The 16,299-nt window shown below is 38.5% G+C and overlaps 1 protein-coding gene across 9 annotated transcripts in view; it reads left to right on the top strand.

Moving 5' to 3' along the window:
- The window catches only part of SMYD3 (SET and MYND domain containing 3), a 397,286-nt gene that overhangs the window by 194,034 nt on the left and 186,953 nt on the right, over positions 1-16,299 (top strand). The window contains exons 1-2 of one of the 9 annotated variants that reach the window (XM_039569873.1): positions 12,146-12,162; positions 13,302-13,430. The exons of the other annotated variants lie outside the window; for them this stretch is intronic. The gene's annotated coding sequence lies outside the window, so the exon portion shown is untranslated. Of the gene's footprint in view, positions 1-12,145; positions 12,163-13,301; positions 13,431-16,299 lie in introns of those variants that run through there. 9 annotated transcript variants of the gene reach the window in all.

Below are 16,299 nucleotides of genomic sequence, written 5' to 3'. Positions count from 1 at the left end.
TTTCACAAGGTTTAGTCTTTCTGGCAGCCTGATTTGCATTTTGCATGCTTTTTCCCCTCTGGGGATAATCCATGGGCAGTTACTGTGGTGCAAGGCTGAGGACAGGGCTGCTCAACAACAAGTGGTCTTGTTTAATGGGAAGGGATGTATCTGCAATGGCACTTGGGTGGTGGAAGCAGTGCAGATGATGCATTTCTTACAGGTAGGCTAGGGAAGTGTGACAGCCCAGATTTGAAGGAATGCATCATACTCTTTCAAAAATCACAAAAATAATAACAATCAGCTCAGGGGAGGGAGCTGGAGCAAGGCAGAATGGGCACATTTTACTTTCCTGTGTTGCAAAGAGGTTCTGTGGGGTACAGCAGGTACTAGCTGTCAGGTGTACCTTCAGGTGTTTGAGAGATGCAGCGTTACAGCGTTAGTGTGAAAAGTAAAAGAGCTATTGACACTTTTGAAAGAAATGGAGGGGAAAAACATTGCCACTGCTATTCAGCAATGCTAAAAAAAAGTAAACAATTTTTGTGAAAGTTTGCTGCAAAGAAACACAGAGGAAAATCTAGGAAAACAATCTGGTGCCAATATGTAGCATATAGGAAGTAGTTTTTCTACTGTAAATCAGGTCCTGTTTCATCATTTGTTCCTCTGACCTTCACTTTGCCGAGAACTTTTCAAACCCCATCTAAGATGATGGGACTCTGATGGGGAGGAACTTCCAAAAATCTTCTGCTAGACTAATTTTTTCTTATTTTCTTCTAAAACCTATACCTGTGTGTCTTTTAGCCTAATGTCCCTTTTGGACTGTTTAATTTGCCTGGTAAATGACCAGACAGGAATACTATCCTTCCTGTCCTGGTCTTGCTAGAGTAAAAAAGAAGGTTGCTTAGTCCTGTTGCATCAGAACATTATCTTGCTGGTTTTGAAGCCTGTTTCTGGGGCTGTTCTGGTTGGAAGGACTCTTTCTGGAACATGTTTGGCATTGTCCGTAGTATTTCAAAGGAGCAGCTCTCAAAGGGGTATTTACCATGAAAATTAATCTTCTTTCACTCTTCTCAGTATACATCACCTGATGTGTTTACTCTTTTCATGGCTGATGATTTTCAGACATTCTGTATTCCACAAACATGCTTCTCTCTACATAGCTTCTCCATCTGACAACCTCACAGTTTATAGCACAAATTCTTGTTGCTAGTCCCAAAGCTTCTGACCTTGAACACTCCTATTAAATTTCATGGCATTTCTATTACCCTTCCAGATAATCCAGCCCCTGCTATGTGAACCCCAATCCTCCCTCCAGACATTTAGGTCTCAGGGAATTTATTTGTTTGTTTTTTATATTTTTGTGACAGTCATTAATACTAGTATTAAGTGAGATTGGCCTCAGGCCCAGTCTTCGAGGGTTTTTCATTATTAACCTGCTTGAAGTTTAACAGTTCCCTTCCTGCCACATGCTCCTCTAACAGGCTGTAGCTGAGGAGAGGGGAAGCCTGCCCTGGCCCCTGTGACCCCTTTCAGCACATGCCTTTGGGGCACAGGGCTGCCCTTCCCCTGATGGTCACTGGGGAAGCCAGTGGAGGAGAGGCTGCTGGGGCAGAGCCAAGTTCACATGGTGAGTTCTGCCTCTGCGGCCAGGAGAGGCAGAGAGACACAGACAGCCTCTGGGGATGCCAGGGAGATATAGGAAAGGGCACCAAGAAAGCTCTTGTAGGATTTGCTTTGATCCAGAAAATGAGCAGGTATTGCTCAGCTGAAACCCTGGCTGGAGGAAAGGGCCTGCCCTGCAAGGGCACAGAGGTTGGGGAAGAGATTTATTTGCAGTCCCCCTTGCTTTCACTCTTTTACCCAGCAGAGAGGATAGGTATTTCTTCTGTTAATAGCATTTACTGCTCCAGCTGGCATCCTAACAAAACTGACTTTCTGAGATGCTGGAGTACTCAACTCAGGCAATAGATCTCCGCACTTAATCCTAAAACCTCATGTTGATTTGAGGTCTGCTAGAGTTACAAAAGAATTAAAAAATAAAGAAAAAATAGAAAGCTGAGAAATAACCTCCCTTTCACCAGACAGTACAACATCAGGCACTGTACTAAATCTGACTAAAGGTGTTCTAACAACACAGAACTTACATAGCCTCGCAGTGCCAAATGTGTAAGTTTAGTGGGTTGAATTTGTTAATTTATTGATGATTGCACACATTTTGTCCTTTGGAAGAATAAATTACTCAGTCTAACAATACACACGGATGATACCCTTTTCTGACTTTGTGTGGTCAGAAATGATATAGAGAGACAATATGCTAAACACCATGTTTCATGGGCAATAATTGTTATGAGTAAAGTGTGTTTTCTTTTGTTACAGCACTCATGAACACGTCAAAGTTTTGTTTATTCATGGAACAATACTCTGAGTTGGAATGCAAAGGGACCCAGCGTACACACTGAGTACGCTGTGCTGATACTCACCACTTTGCATGTTCACAGCCCTGTACAAACATTAATGAACCAGTGTAAACAGTCATTTTCATAATGTGGCTTAATATAATAAGGCATTGTGAACCTTGCTTTGCCTCTGTATGCACAAGGGATTGTAATTTACACCCCTTTCCATGAGCAATGAAGGCTATAGCCGTCATCTGCCCTCACACAATCATCCTTTTCCTGTGCAGTTCCCACTGAAGGGGGGAACAGGGCTCCAAAGAGCCTGGGCCATAATTTGTTTGGCTCTCTTCCAGCTTTCTAGATGGTGCCAGTTTGCTCCAGCCTTTCTCTGTGCTGCATCATTGCAAATCCCTTTTTGAAGGGTGTTCCCCACATCTGGAATTACCTCTCTCATTGCACTGCCAGGAATAAAAGCCCACCTGCATTTCAAAAGTGCATGTCTACTGCATTGTCTTACACATTTGTCAGCAGGGAAGCACTGCCTGCCTTGTGCTATTTTGGTTTTTTTTAATTTTAGAATGTTAGTTACCCTTTTGCTTCAAGCTAGAAGTATGTGCATCTCTTTTGGCAGCCTGATTTCAAAGAGCTCTATTTCAGGTATTAAGAAGTGTGTACTCTCAGGATTTGCAAGAGCTGGAGCAAGTAAATTAGCAGACTAGAAAAGTGAACTACTGAAGGGCTCCAGATAGTTTAAGATTACAGTAGAAATCATAATATGAGGGCCGGCTCTCCCAGTTGTTGAAAGTGTACTTGAAGAGAGCTGAGAAGATACCAGCCTCTACCAGCTGGTGCTAACTCCCACAGCATGGACTACAAGCTGAAATAATCTTTATTGATGGTGTCTCTGTATGATACCCACCTGTGAGCAGGGAATTACCTTTGTATTCAAACTGGCCACGTCCTGTGAAGCCAGAGGGTTTATTGACTCCATAGCAAGACCAGGCTCTTTTGCCTCCAGGAATAGTTAGCTTCCTGGCCTGAAAGGTTAAGGTGAAAGGTGTGTGTGGGTGTTAATGGTATTATGCTCTCAGTGGACTACAGAGTTCCATGCTGGCTAAAATGTGATTAATTGAGCAGGAATAATTCAAGTCTCTATCCTGCAGATTGTTGAGGGGAGACATGCACCTGACAGCTGATACAGCCAAGCATTTGCAGCTTAAAGGTGCATATCCTCTGTGCTTCTTGGGGAGCAAACAGGAGTTATTCACATTACTCAGAGCAGATGTCTGGCTTTTAGTCTCATCATTCATTATTGCTCAGCGAACACCTGTGTTCATACATTGCATCATAAATACTGCAAAATGAATTGTGATTTTTATATTCCTTGAATATGACTCTGACTCACAGCCACACAATAAGATGCCCAACAGCCATGCTGTATTACTTGTTAAATATATATTGGAGAATGATGGTTGAACCCAGTTATTTCAGGATATAAAAGAGATTTCTTTACTTAATAGCCCCTGTGCTAGCAGGGGATTGTGCTCTGTTGGGCTAGACTTAGGCATGCCAAAATGATGTCTGTGAAGAGACTCCCTGTAATGCTACTTAAATTTATTGATTGAATGGACAAAAGGTCGGTAATTGTTGGAATTGTAAAAGGAAGAGAGGCCCGGGGACTCCGGCGGGGGGAGGAATGCAGTCCAAACCAATATGGTTGATAAGAGCAAAACTCCGTTTATTAGCAATCCAGAGGCACTTATATAGTATACCAGCTTGTTAACTCTTAAGTGGCTTAAAACTTATCAAAGCACATTTCTACTTCTACCTAATTGGACTTACATTGGCAAGCTTCTACCGTTATGTTATGATTAAAAGAATTCAGTGTTCACCCTCCTCCCTCCGGGTCTTATCTCCACAGCTGTACCTTTTCAAACTCCCTTCTTGTTCTCAGCCCTGTTTTTCACACAGGGACTTTCTCATGGAGAGTTTTTCTCACACACAGGCCTTTTGCTTCCAGGCCTATTGCTTGTGTAGTTCTTTTATTGATCCCATCATTCTATCAATGATCCATGCCCCTGATCCTTTAATAATTGCAACAGGTAATTTGTTTTATCTTCTAACTTTGAAAGCATCAACTTTAAGGAGTCTCATTCATATTGTTCTTGAGCTCAAGAACTGAATATAGGGCCAGACTAGGATTCCATAGGTCAGAGGTACAAGGCCTGTAAAAAACCCTGAATTATTCTGGTCTTTCTTGGGAAAAAAATGTAAAGACTCCATATCTACTTGGACAAATAACCACTCTTAAAACAGACCTTAAGAAGTGGACAAAAAGCCTACAACAAATGAAAAACACAGCTTTATTGCTGCAGTTAGGAAAAATGAGGATAAAATTAAATTGCTGCACTGGCTTAAATCTTGCAAAATAGGTGAAAAGAGTAGTACCTTATGTATAATAGCAGCTGAACAATCTTAAGAAGCTGGCTATTTAAGTCACTAGAATAAAAGGACTCTAGAATAACTTAAGTGGAAAGAGACTTCCAGGAGGTCATCTAGCACAGCCCCTTCTTCAAAGCAGGTCTGATTAGATCAGCTTTCTGTATCAGGGCTGTGTCCGCTCAAATCTTGAATACCTCCAAGGAGGGAGATCTGCAACTCCTCTGGGCAAGCTGTTTCAATATTTGACCACCTTGTCTTAAAAATACTCAGTCAACAGAACTGTATTGCAGTGTCTGGGGACAGATAACAAGACCTGTTTATAGAGTGTGAGCCACCATTCCCAGAGATTTCCACCAGTCTGGAAACGACTGACCAGTATGTACTGGTGTGTTCTGCCAAGCCATACCATGAACCACCACCACCGGCCACTAGTATCATGCTGAAATAAAAAAGGCAAAGGCACTCTTGAAAGTTATTGGCTCAGGAATTTCCAGAGATGGTTTTTAAATGCAGCTCAAGTCATGCTAGAGATGAAATCCAAGTGGAGCAGGTACAAAGCAGGGCTATGAAAATGATTGATTATGGGGAATAGGGAGGAATAAAAGAGTTTGGTTGTTCAGAGAAGTCAAATGAAGACTTTGAAAGGCATCTTACTGCTCTCTGTTAAGTTCATTACCACTAATAGGTGTAATGGGAAGAAATAGATGAAGACTATTAATTAGAAAAATGTTTTAAACAAGAACATGGTGAGGCCTTGCAGCAGCGTTCAGAAGGAGCAGTTGTAAAACTACATGAAACAGAAACAAAACCAGACTGAGTTTGACATGGAGGTCTGCAGGGGCAGCCTTTTGCTCAGTATGCCATTTGTGTTTTTCAGGGTAGACATTGTGTTCAGGAGTAATTTGACTGGCATTTCAGTACATATGGTAGCATTTTGGTTGATCCTGTTGTGCCCTGTTATTTCCTGAGCACATGGACAGGAGTAACAGCATGTCTGCAATTTGCTTGGCAAATCCCAGATGGTCCCCAGGGCCTGCACCTTGCATGCTTGTCGAAGGCTTGACACATCATGGAAAGGCCCACATTAGGCCAGGGACTTTGCTGATGTTTCAGTAGACTGGGCATGATCTTTGTATGTGCATTTCTGCTGAGGAAGTCCAAGGTAAAGATATGTCAGCCCATAAGGAGAGACATTTGTGAGAGACTGAATGATGTGTACTCAGTGTGTATGCTGGGTCCCTGTGCATTCCAATTCAGAGTATTTTTCCATGACTGAACAAAAAATAGCTATTTCCTTAGAATAGTGACTGAATTTTTTTCAATTGTGTGCTTTATTTGGCATAATTTTATGCTCTTACAAGCAATTAAAGCCAAATCATGCAACTGAATGTTTAGCTCGTGCATTTTAATCCACTTGAGGGTTTTGTTTTGGATAGCCTGTTGGTGAAGCAAACTAAATTAAAGCGAATTCCATCTGAAAGCTGGTTCTAGTATTTGTGATTATGAAGTCATGATTTGAAATTCTCCATAGTTGCAGCATTTCTATATTTTCTATTTAATTGAAAAATTGTTACGTATTTAGTGATCATATATGGAGTAGAGTAATATGAGAGAATATATGAAACAGATATTTAACTGGAAAATAACAAGTTAGTGTTAAATGTATCTGTAACAGTGAGAGGGCTTAGGCAGAATGCAGAAATATCAATAAACAAATAGTAAGAGGCATGTGATGAATGAATGACATGTGAGTTCAAAATAAGGAAAAGAATGGAAATTAAAGGATATTGAAGAGGCTTATTTTGGAACAGGAAAGTATTGAGGAAGTAATGAAAAGAATAATTTCTATTCCACTATTTAATATTCAAAGAGAGAGAGTAGAAAATAGCCGTGCTGATGAGAGATGGAACAATCAATGGTTTGGAAAGGCTAATGCAGCTAAAAAAGAAACAGAAGCTGCCTGTCAGAAATGGGATGTCTGCCAGATAATCAGCTGAGGTTTGCATCAAGGTCAGTTACTGACAGTGACTGCAGTGTCTCTAAGTTTTTAGGCAAAAAAAGTCTTTGAACTAGATTGATCCATAGGAGTATTTACCCTGAATTCATGGAACTGCAGACTAAGTTGTATGAACCCCTGTTGTGTTGGTTTAGATCAGGTTTTGCCTAGCAAATCTCAGCATTATTGGATTTTGTGTCACGGGGAGTTTTTAGGAATGTGCAAAGATAAAAACAGCATATCTACTGCATTTCAAATGTCACCTTTTAGCACAAGCACAGACTTTTAACCCTGCTGACCACTGAGCTTCTGAGATTTTTTCTTGGGATGAATGACTATCCAAAGTACAGGTTGGATAAATCCATGCAAATTTGCCAGCTTCTGGAACAAAACTTTCATCAATTTCTTGTAGTGCATAATTGCATGTATGATCACAGCTATTATTGTGGCTGTTTCTAAGTAGTTTTTGTGCTGGTAACATGAATGAGTGTTTGATGTTTGGAGAAAGGAGTGTTTTTGAAAATGAAATCTGGAGCTTTTGCATCGCCATACTGGGAAAAGCTGAAAGCGAGGTGATCAACCATGCTGCAGCTTTCATGTACCAGCTTTCATCCTGACACCAATGCCTTTCAACATGAGGGAGAGAACTTGTTTATAGGGAAGAGATGCAGTTTTTTTAAAGCTAATCAACTGAGTTTGTATATTCAGTAATACTTGTTGCAATCCACCTGAGAACTTACCCAGATTAAGCCAGACCTGTAACAGAAATCAAGGTATTACATAAAGATCTATTGGCAGGAGAAATTTTCCTGTCCAGGTTCTCTTTTAAGCTCAAAATCTACAGTCCTTGGTCCAGCAAAACTTAATGATTGTTTGAGTAAGAATTCCAGGATTGCCCCATAACTTCGAGAGATGTTAAGGTTTTTAGAAAAGGAATGAAGTGCATTGTTATGGTAAGTGTTGGGGTAGAATGAGAATACACCAAGATCTACACTTAATTTAAAAACAATTTTTTATTTTTAACACTATTGATTCCAAAAGGCAATAATTTTGATATAAGCCTTTTTTTTACCCATTACCAATACTTGAATAACAGTTGCTGTTCACATTTTATGGGTGGAGAGAATGATGTGATTGCTGTTCTTTGATAAGAAATAAAGTTCTGATTCATACCAGAACACTAACTTTGTGGGTGCATGTTCATTAAAATTTCTTTTTAGGAACTACTTAATTCCTGATTTTTTAATTATTATTTCTAAAAAATTTATGTTTAAGGTATAGTTCCAAAACTGCATTTGATGCCTTTGAGTTCAAAGAAATACACTAAAAAAATTCTTTTTTTTGAGCACCAAAAACTTGATCCAAATTTTGGGTTCAACTTGCTTTTGATTAGATCAGTGTGTAAGGTCTTTGAAATTACACCTTAAATGCGTTTGAAAGCTGGAGCACTATTTTTAGGAAGGGAATAAAACTTTTTAGGCAGTAGATTTTATTAATGTATATTAAAGTAGATCAGTTATAGCACATATAGACTGGGGGGACAGGGTGTGCTTGGTAAGCAGAAATACAGTCCTATCAGAGAAATAACATATGCATTACAGAAATATATACTAAACCAGAATTTAACATTAAAGTATTTTTATTTGTTGTCCAAAGAAATAAATCCTTTTATCTGAGCATAGGTGGAAGAAACCAGGTCATGGATCTCTTCTGGGCTCAAAGGAGAGTGTTAGTTTTAATAAATTTTTGGTGAAGCCCAGATATTGCAGATTTCTATTGGGATTACAGTAGGAATTTTGAAGGAGAGCTATAGGAATGTTCCTTGTCCTTTATAGGGAAAGTTTTTCTACAGATATAGGTTATTGTGCAAACAGAAACAACTCTTTTCCTTTTTGCCCCAGTGGACATTGGCACTGTTAGTGTGAATAACATGTAAAAACCTGGAAGCTGGAGACCTTCCTTTGTGACTTTAGAAATCTGTAGCTGTGCAGCTTTGCCATGCCTGTGCAAAATGGGAGTAAAGTAATTTCTTATGAGTAACAAATGAATCACAGCCTGTTCACTGAAAGCACATCCTTATATCTTGTAGCCTCACTCAGCTATGCCAGATATTTATATGATGAGTATGCCATTTGATCAATTAATGGCTTCAAAAAGCAAACCAAGAAGAACACCTACAGTTTTTGTGTTGTTTTCCCCTCTTTCCAAACTCAGTAAAAGCAACTTTTCCTGAGGTTGGCAAACGCTTTTCAACAGCTCTCTATAAATCTTTGAGAGTATTATATTTCTCCTTCCTGGAGGAAAATGTCCATGGTAGGATTCAAGCCAGTAGTTTTAAGTGATCCTCAGGGGCATGGCATTAGATTGCACTGTTGGTGCAATTTTATTGTCATCACATGAAGGCAGGAACTGTTTCATCAATGAAATTTTTGGACTGGGAAATTCTTGAGGCCAAACGCTGGCTTTGTTTCTGTGGCCAGCTTGAAGCAGAACTTGTCCAGTGTGCAGGAGTGAAGAACAGGGCATGAAGTGCTATGAAAAGGCTGGTCTGGGAAGGTTGTGAAGACAAATCACATGTACTTGATTGCTTGTGCTGAGTAGGAGCAGGTGCAAAAGTGCCAGTCAGCTTTTTGTTGGAGAAGATGAGTAAAATTTGAATAGACTTGGTTCTTCCTTAAAGCAGTGCACCCTGCGCCAGATTTATTATTACAAGCAGCATGTAAGTAACAGACCCGTGCAAACACTGGAGCTGGATCTCCTGAGAAATTATATTTGTTCCCAGAGTTCACTTTAGTTGGAGAAGCTTTTCTTAGCAGATTTTCTTTCCCTCCAACTGGTTTGCAAGTTCAGATTTTTTCCAGATTCTTAAAGACTCAAGCAGTGCTTATCACTCTGTGTCACCAGGATGGCAGACCTATGTGTCTGTGCTCCCCAGAGCCTCCACTGTCACTTGCTGGCAATTTTCTTGGGCTTTCCCGGGATTCACTCATGCAGGAGCGGGCACTGGTGTCATGTTGTGCCTCTGGAGCCATGGCAGCACTAGGCCTTGGGAAGCTGTTTGCCCAGGCTTGGTGCTGGGGACAGAGTTGTCCCAGGGCATCAAGGTTCAGCTCCTCAGGGCACATTTCTATTTCTCATGCTAAAATGTGTTTCTGAATACTAATTACCATTTACAAATATTTTAATGTCTGCTTAGGAACTTAGCTCTAGGGGAGAAAAAAAATTTATGGTAATAGTTTCAAAAGACCACAAAGGCCACATTTTTTAGCAAAGCATTTGGCTGGCTTTACACTAAACATGCCCTCAAGTTCCATATTTATTTTTAATATATTACTTCTACATCTTCTCTTCCTCCACAGTGATTTTCCCTTGCTGAATAACATCCACTCAGCTTTCCTTATCCCAAACAGAGCTGTCAATCTTAAAGTTTAAATCGGCATCATCCTTTCCCAGCCCCAGCTGCCCTTGGCTTTCTTCAAGTTTTTGTCAGTGTGATCAAAGTATAGTGCACTTGTACCCATATATTTTAAAATAAATACTGGGTTTGTTTCTTTTGGATAGTACCCAGTCTATCACAATGGTCAAAATTGTTTCTAGAATCCATGGAGATAGTTATAGCATGTCATAATGTTGTGAGTAGTGTATTGTATTAATATCCTTACATCCCATGGGGAATTCAAGATATGAAAAGTAACTGCTCCTGATAGTCAGGAATCTAAAGATTGTTTTTCTATACTCTCTAGCATGATTGATTAACAGACTCGGCTTAAAAGAAGAATATACCTGTGAACCTTTTCTGAATTTATTTTGACTGCACATGAGACCTGTTTTAAATTTTGAGCTGTGATGAAATGCATTTAACAAAGGTTATGGTATGATCAGTGGCAAAGCTATTAGAGAGAATTTCTTTCTACTGCCTTCATCCCTGTTTTTATTTATTTATTTTTCTCCCAAAATAAATATTTTTGTTTTGACAAGTTTTATTTTTCAAATTTGTATTTTATTTTAAATCTTCAAAGCAAAAGAAATCATTGCCATGGTGGATTATAATAGATGATACTTCTAAATGAACTTGTCAGAATTCTCTGTTATGGAAGCTGCAGGATCCCAATATGAATGCAGGATGGGTCTATGAATTTAGAATTTGGACATCATGTATATGTTGTAAAAGCATGAATTTGATATGGTATGGATTATGTACTAAAAAAAATTGTCATATTCATATACATTTTATGAGTTACGGGATGAATAACATGTATTTGGTATAATAGTGTCAAAGATGCTGCATACTTAAGAGTATTCAGACAATTTCCTGCAAAACTGGGGTTTGAATGAGCAAGCTGTTGACTCTATTAACTTCAAACCTTTGTATTTCCAAGCACCACAATAATAGTGTTTCTGCTATGAAAATATGCAGTGTCTGACTGTAATACATACTGAGAACTGTTTAATTATAATATTTTGTCAGTGAAACATGGGTTGTCCCTTTATTTAACTTCTTGTTTGAGAGTTCTATTTCAAGGAACACTAAAATCAAGAATTGATCTAATTTTATGCACTCCAAATAAAGGAAGTTGGAGTAGATGGTGTCCAGAGGCTCCTTCCAACCAACATTTCTATCATTGTTTGATTAAAGATACTGCTATTAATTACTTGCAACCTTGCAATTTTGTCACCTTTGATAGACAGATGGTAACAGCTGCTTATAGTTTAACAGCTGTTTATAGTTTTCAGAGGAAGAGAAGTTTTTTAGAAGAAAAATGAGGCCAAGACAGAGCAATGTCAAATGCAGTAATAGGCCTATTCTTACTCAACTCTTAGTGAGCATGTACAGGCCTTAGTAGAGTTTGCTAATGAATTCATTTAAATTGTGAAATTCAGTGTAAGATAAACAATATCGGGTCGTGGTTCCTGTGAAGTTAGTCTGGAAAACAAATACACTAGAGACTGTACCTCATAAAGAGCTTGTATCCCGTGTTACAGATGCTCGTCTCAGGTGGGACAGAAGCAATTCTGAGAGTCAGAGCAAACAAGTTCTAGTTTTGGTAGTTTTCCCTTCACCTTGGGGACAGTGAAGTTCAAGTCATAAAGCGCTTTTGCCGAGACTGAGCTTTCCACTTACGTCATCAGTATTCCAGCTGGAGTTCTTAAGTTTTTTTTTTTTCCTGAATCCTTGGGTTCACCCTGTTCTTTCATCTAATTCTGCTATTCAGAAAAGGAATGATCATCAAGCCATGTAAATTATATCCACTCTTCTATGTAGTTCATTGTGCTGTTAAGTAACTCTCTGTGTGTTTGATTTGTTTTGCAGGTAAGTAGCACTTAGCACCCGATAGTCAACAATTTATGGTAAGTATGTTGTGTAATTAGCAAAACTAAAATTGAACTCCTGTTTTATTCTTTAAAGGGAATAAACAAAGAAGGGGGTTAGTCATACAATAACATTTGTTTTAGATGCTAGTCAGAATGTTTGCAGATGTCATTGGGTTTACATTTTTCTCCTCAAAGTGTTATTCATCTGTTGCAGGAAGAAATAAATATAAATACTCAAGGCAATATTTCAAGGAAGTTGAGCAAACAATATTTACTTTAAACACAATAAACAAATGAGAGTTTATTTTTTGTTCTCAACTTATTTCAGCTACAATAATCTTGGAAGTTCTTTTAACTAAATGAAAATCTCACACAAATGCAGTGTGTAAATGTTGGTGTCCCCATAACTTTTTTACTACAGGATAACTAAGACTCTTCTGCTCATCCAGTCTTTGACTTGATGAAAATGCTATTAACACGGAGTTATTATCTGTCTAGTATAATGAATCTGAGTGTGCTTCCTAAAATATACCACTGTCATCTTCCTTCCCCTTCAGCTGGGGAAATAATCACAGAATGGTTGCAAGGGACCTCTGGAGATCATCTAGTCCGAGCCAACACTGGCGAAGAGACCACTAGAAGCATATGGTGAAAAGATATATCCTGGGTTACTATCAGGGCTCTGACAGGGATTGCCATCCTCTGTCAGTGCACAGTTGTTATAAAATAAATCCAGTTTTTCTAGTATACATCACTGCTCTCATTAAATTAAAGTCTTAATATGGTACTCAGTTGCTGCCCAAGCAACTTTAAAAATCAAATGCTCATTTTTAGCTTTTTTAACTTCCCAGCCTCTCCAGAGGCAGTTGTTATACTGTTAGTATACTGTGAAAGGTGTTACAGCTTTGCACTGCAGTGTTGGGAATTTAATAAGTGTACATGGCACATTTTTTCTTGTGGTAAGACTGATAGACTCTCAGCACTTGACACTGATACTGTTTGAGCATTTGATCCTCTTAGAAAGTGACTGTTTTCCTCCCTGTAGTTTTAACTTTGTAGAACATTTTTTTTGTTATTGCTCAGCTCCATAGGATTCTTACTTGGTGGGTTTTTTGTTTGTTTGTTTGGTTTGGTTTGGTTTTTTAATAACATTTTTTCCTTTCTTCCCTTCACAGGTGCCATTTTTTGTCTTGGGGACATTTTTATTTTGAATTCAGATTGTTCTCTTTAACTGATCACACGACTCACTCATCCTTAGTCACGGAGGATTTTTCTTTCAAGTTTGCTGTACATTGACAACACCTGTAAGTTTATGATCTAGTCTATGTTTATTTTAAATTCTAGTAATTCAGTTGTGTTTGTTATACCAGTGCCCTGATTATCTGATCTTCTTTGACTATGCTTTCTCATTTTCCCATGGCATCTTCTCCAGAGGTTTACTTGTGCTACCTGCTTTCTGTCATCTTTTGTAAACCGTTCTGCCAGAGGATTATTGCTCTACATCAACTATCACTTTTTTCCCTGACAATTTTTTTTAATGCACATTTGTGTGTGCACATACGAAAGTGTGGTAGATGTGAATTCGCATTTAAGCACTGGCTGACAGAGAAATAAAATATGTCTGCAGGGGAGGGACCCCAACATATGTCCACTAAAACTGTCTAGACCCAAGTCGAACAGAGGGTTACATATTCTTTGCAGAGGTCAACTCTGAATTTCTTCTGCCCTTTGAGACACCATTATCACCTTGCATCACCATTTTATCTCCTGCGTGCTAAGTTGGTTATATTGTTGTGTTTCCATAAACCTAATTTTTTGAAGGTGGGTCACAGGGCTGGTATAGACAAATAGGAAGGATGAATGGATGCTTTTCATTTTTGTTTTCATTTGTTCTGTCTGCTCAGAAGTGAGGAGGTGAGTCTTACAGTTCTTCCTGGCAGACTCAGCTCACGGTTCCACTTCAGGAAAGGATTTCAAGAGGTGATTTCCTAGCTTTAGTGCCTCATGTTAGGCCTGGAATTAAGAAAATCTAAAAGGACCTGCTGATTAGGACTTGGCTACCCCAATTCAAATCACTATGTAGTTTTTTTTGCTGAAAAAGTTACCTCTGAAGAGCAGAAGTAAAAAAAGAAAACAACCTACCCAGTGCTAATTGAAAATGTATATTTTGGAGTTTTTTAACATACTTTTTACAAATCTTTCAATATGTTCTCCTAAGATTGTACATATGTCCTAGCACATTTTTCACCTTCCAGCAGAAATGGAGTATATCATATGTACTGCTCATACTGCAAAAACAGTGAGTCTTTTGGGTAAAGTGAGGACTGAAATGAATAACAAGACTATCTGAAAAAATATGACGCATCTCTTCAAAATAATATCCCTTATTCTTGAAGTGTCAAATACATTTTGTGCAATTTTTCCACAGACTGGTTATTTAGACTGAAATAAAATTAATCTTTTAAAATTTTCTCATATGTGAGAAATTTCTTGTACCTTCAGCTGTGTTTAATTTTGTTGTGGAAAATGGCCTCAAAGGCAATGCCTTACATGCATGAAACTTCCTAGAAAAGTGACTAGTGAGTACACACCTATGCAGTTTATGGCAATATTTCTAGAGGTAGTTTTTCCTATTTGCTTTTACCTGGGAGCTGCTATGCTGAAGCAGTTGAAAACAAGTTATTTCTTCAAAGAAACTGGTGAAGATTTGTGGTCTAAAAAATTTTTTTTACCTCCTATTCTGGATGAGCCTGTTTATTAGAAAGAGCCTTAAGAGAAAGATCATCTTACAATAATATGTTTACTGTGGTTTGGGCTGGGCACTGTAGGGCATCTTCCCCAGACAGGCTTTCTGACAGTATTGGAAAGGGAAGTCAGTCCTCATTTACCCTGGCAGCAAGCTGCAGCCATGATCATTTTCTGTTTCACCGTAACATTTCAGGCACTGTTTCTTTGCTGTTTTTTCTTTGGTACCTCTTTTGCTTTTGTACTCTTAATTTTGAAACAACACAAAATTCTGCTCAGAAAATTTTCCTTATATTTTCCTAAGAGTATCATGAGCATTGTAACAAGATTTGTAATATAGCAAGCATCAGCTGAAGTGATGGTACTCTTCCCTTTGTCTCAGGAGTTGTACAGTACTTTCCTTTTATAGGCAGTCAAGATTAGCTCTCCTGTTGGCTTTAGATGGTAGGGATTTACTCTCATATAGCACCAAAAACCATGAGCAATAGAAAGAATTACACTGGAACCAATGCATCTATCTAAGTAAAGCAGTTAGATTAAGTATTTATTAAAATAATAATAAGATATCAGTTCATCTCTGTTTGATGCCATCTTACCCTGTACCTGTCACATTCCCCATTTTATAACTCTTTCCTTACTGTAATTCCATCAGTGAAGGAAAGAATAAGAACAGTGGCTGTCTAAGAGATGTATCTGAGACTTTCAGTTCTCAATGAGTTACCCTGATACATTAGTGTCTTGTGGTGCTTCTAAATGTTTTATGCTAACTGCCTTATTGGAATGCAAGATGAAAATTTAGGTGCTATCTTGAAAATGTGAAAGGTATGATCCCACTTTCACTAGGCTTTCTAAAAGCTTTGGAAAAGGGATGATAGCAAAAGGGATGTTTTATATAGCAAGAAGACAAGGCACTAATTTTTTCCATCCAAAGATGTAAAATCTTTGTTTTGTGTCAGAGGATAACAACCTGAGTGTTTGACTTACAAAAAAAAATGGAAGGAAGTGACTGAAAATTGTGTAGTTCACTAGTTGTTGAAATGTAACAGGTAGCTAACCTATTTTGGTTGTTTACTTCTATTTCTTTAACATGCTTTAAAACAAATACTTTTCTAATTTTTTTAAATGTTAAAACTTGCATCAAGCAGAAAATATGTTGATTGGTTTCATGAGAATGAAAAGGTCTTAATCTGATGCTGTTTAAATTTCCCAATTTCTTGGGTGAAGGAGTGTTTATAAACCATCAATTTCACTTCTCTGTTTTCTTAGTGTGCCTCAGGAGGAAGATCTGAGGGACCACATCTGGGTTTACAAGAGAATGTCCTTCTTTTTGTGATTTTCATCCTTTTTCCTGTCTGCATGCCCTTTCCACAGTGGTGAAAATTAACTTCTGTGGTAGCTTTGATGATGTTGGGTGCTTGCCTGCAGTCT

The sequence above is a fragment of the Corvus cornix genome, chromosome 3, assembly GCF_000738735.6.
Source record: "Corvus cornix cornix isolate S_Up_H32 chromosome 3, ASM73873v5, whole genome shotgun sequence".
Taxonomy (NCBI): Eukaryota; Metazoa; Chordata; class Aves; order Passeriformes; family Corvidae; genus Corvus; species Corvus cornix.
The sequence above is the reverse complement of the archived record's forward strand: the minus strand, read 5'-3'. Positions and strand labels throughout refer to the sequence as shown.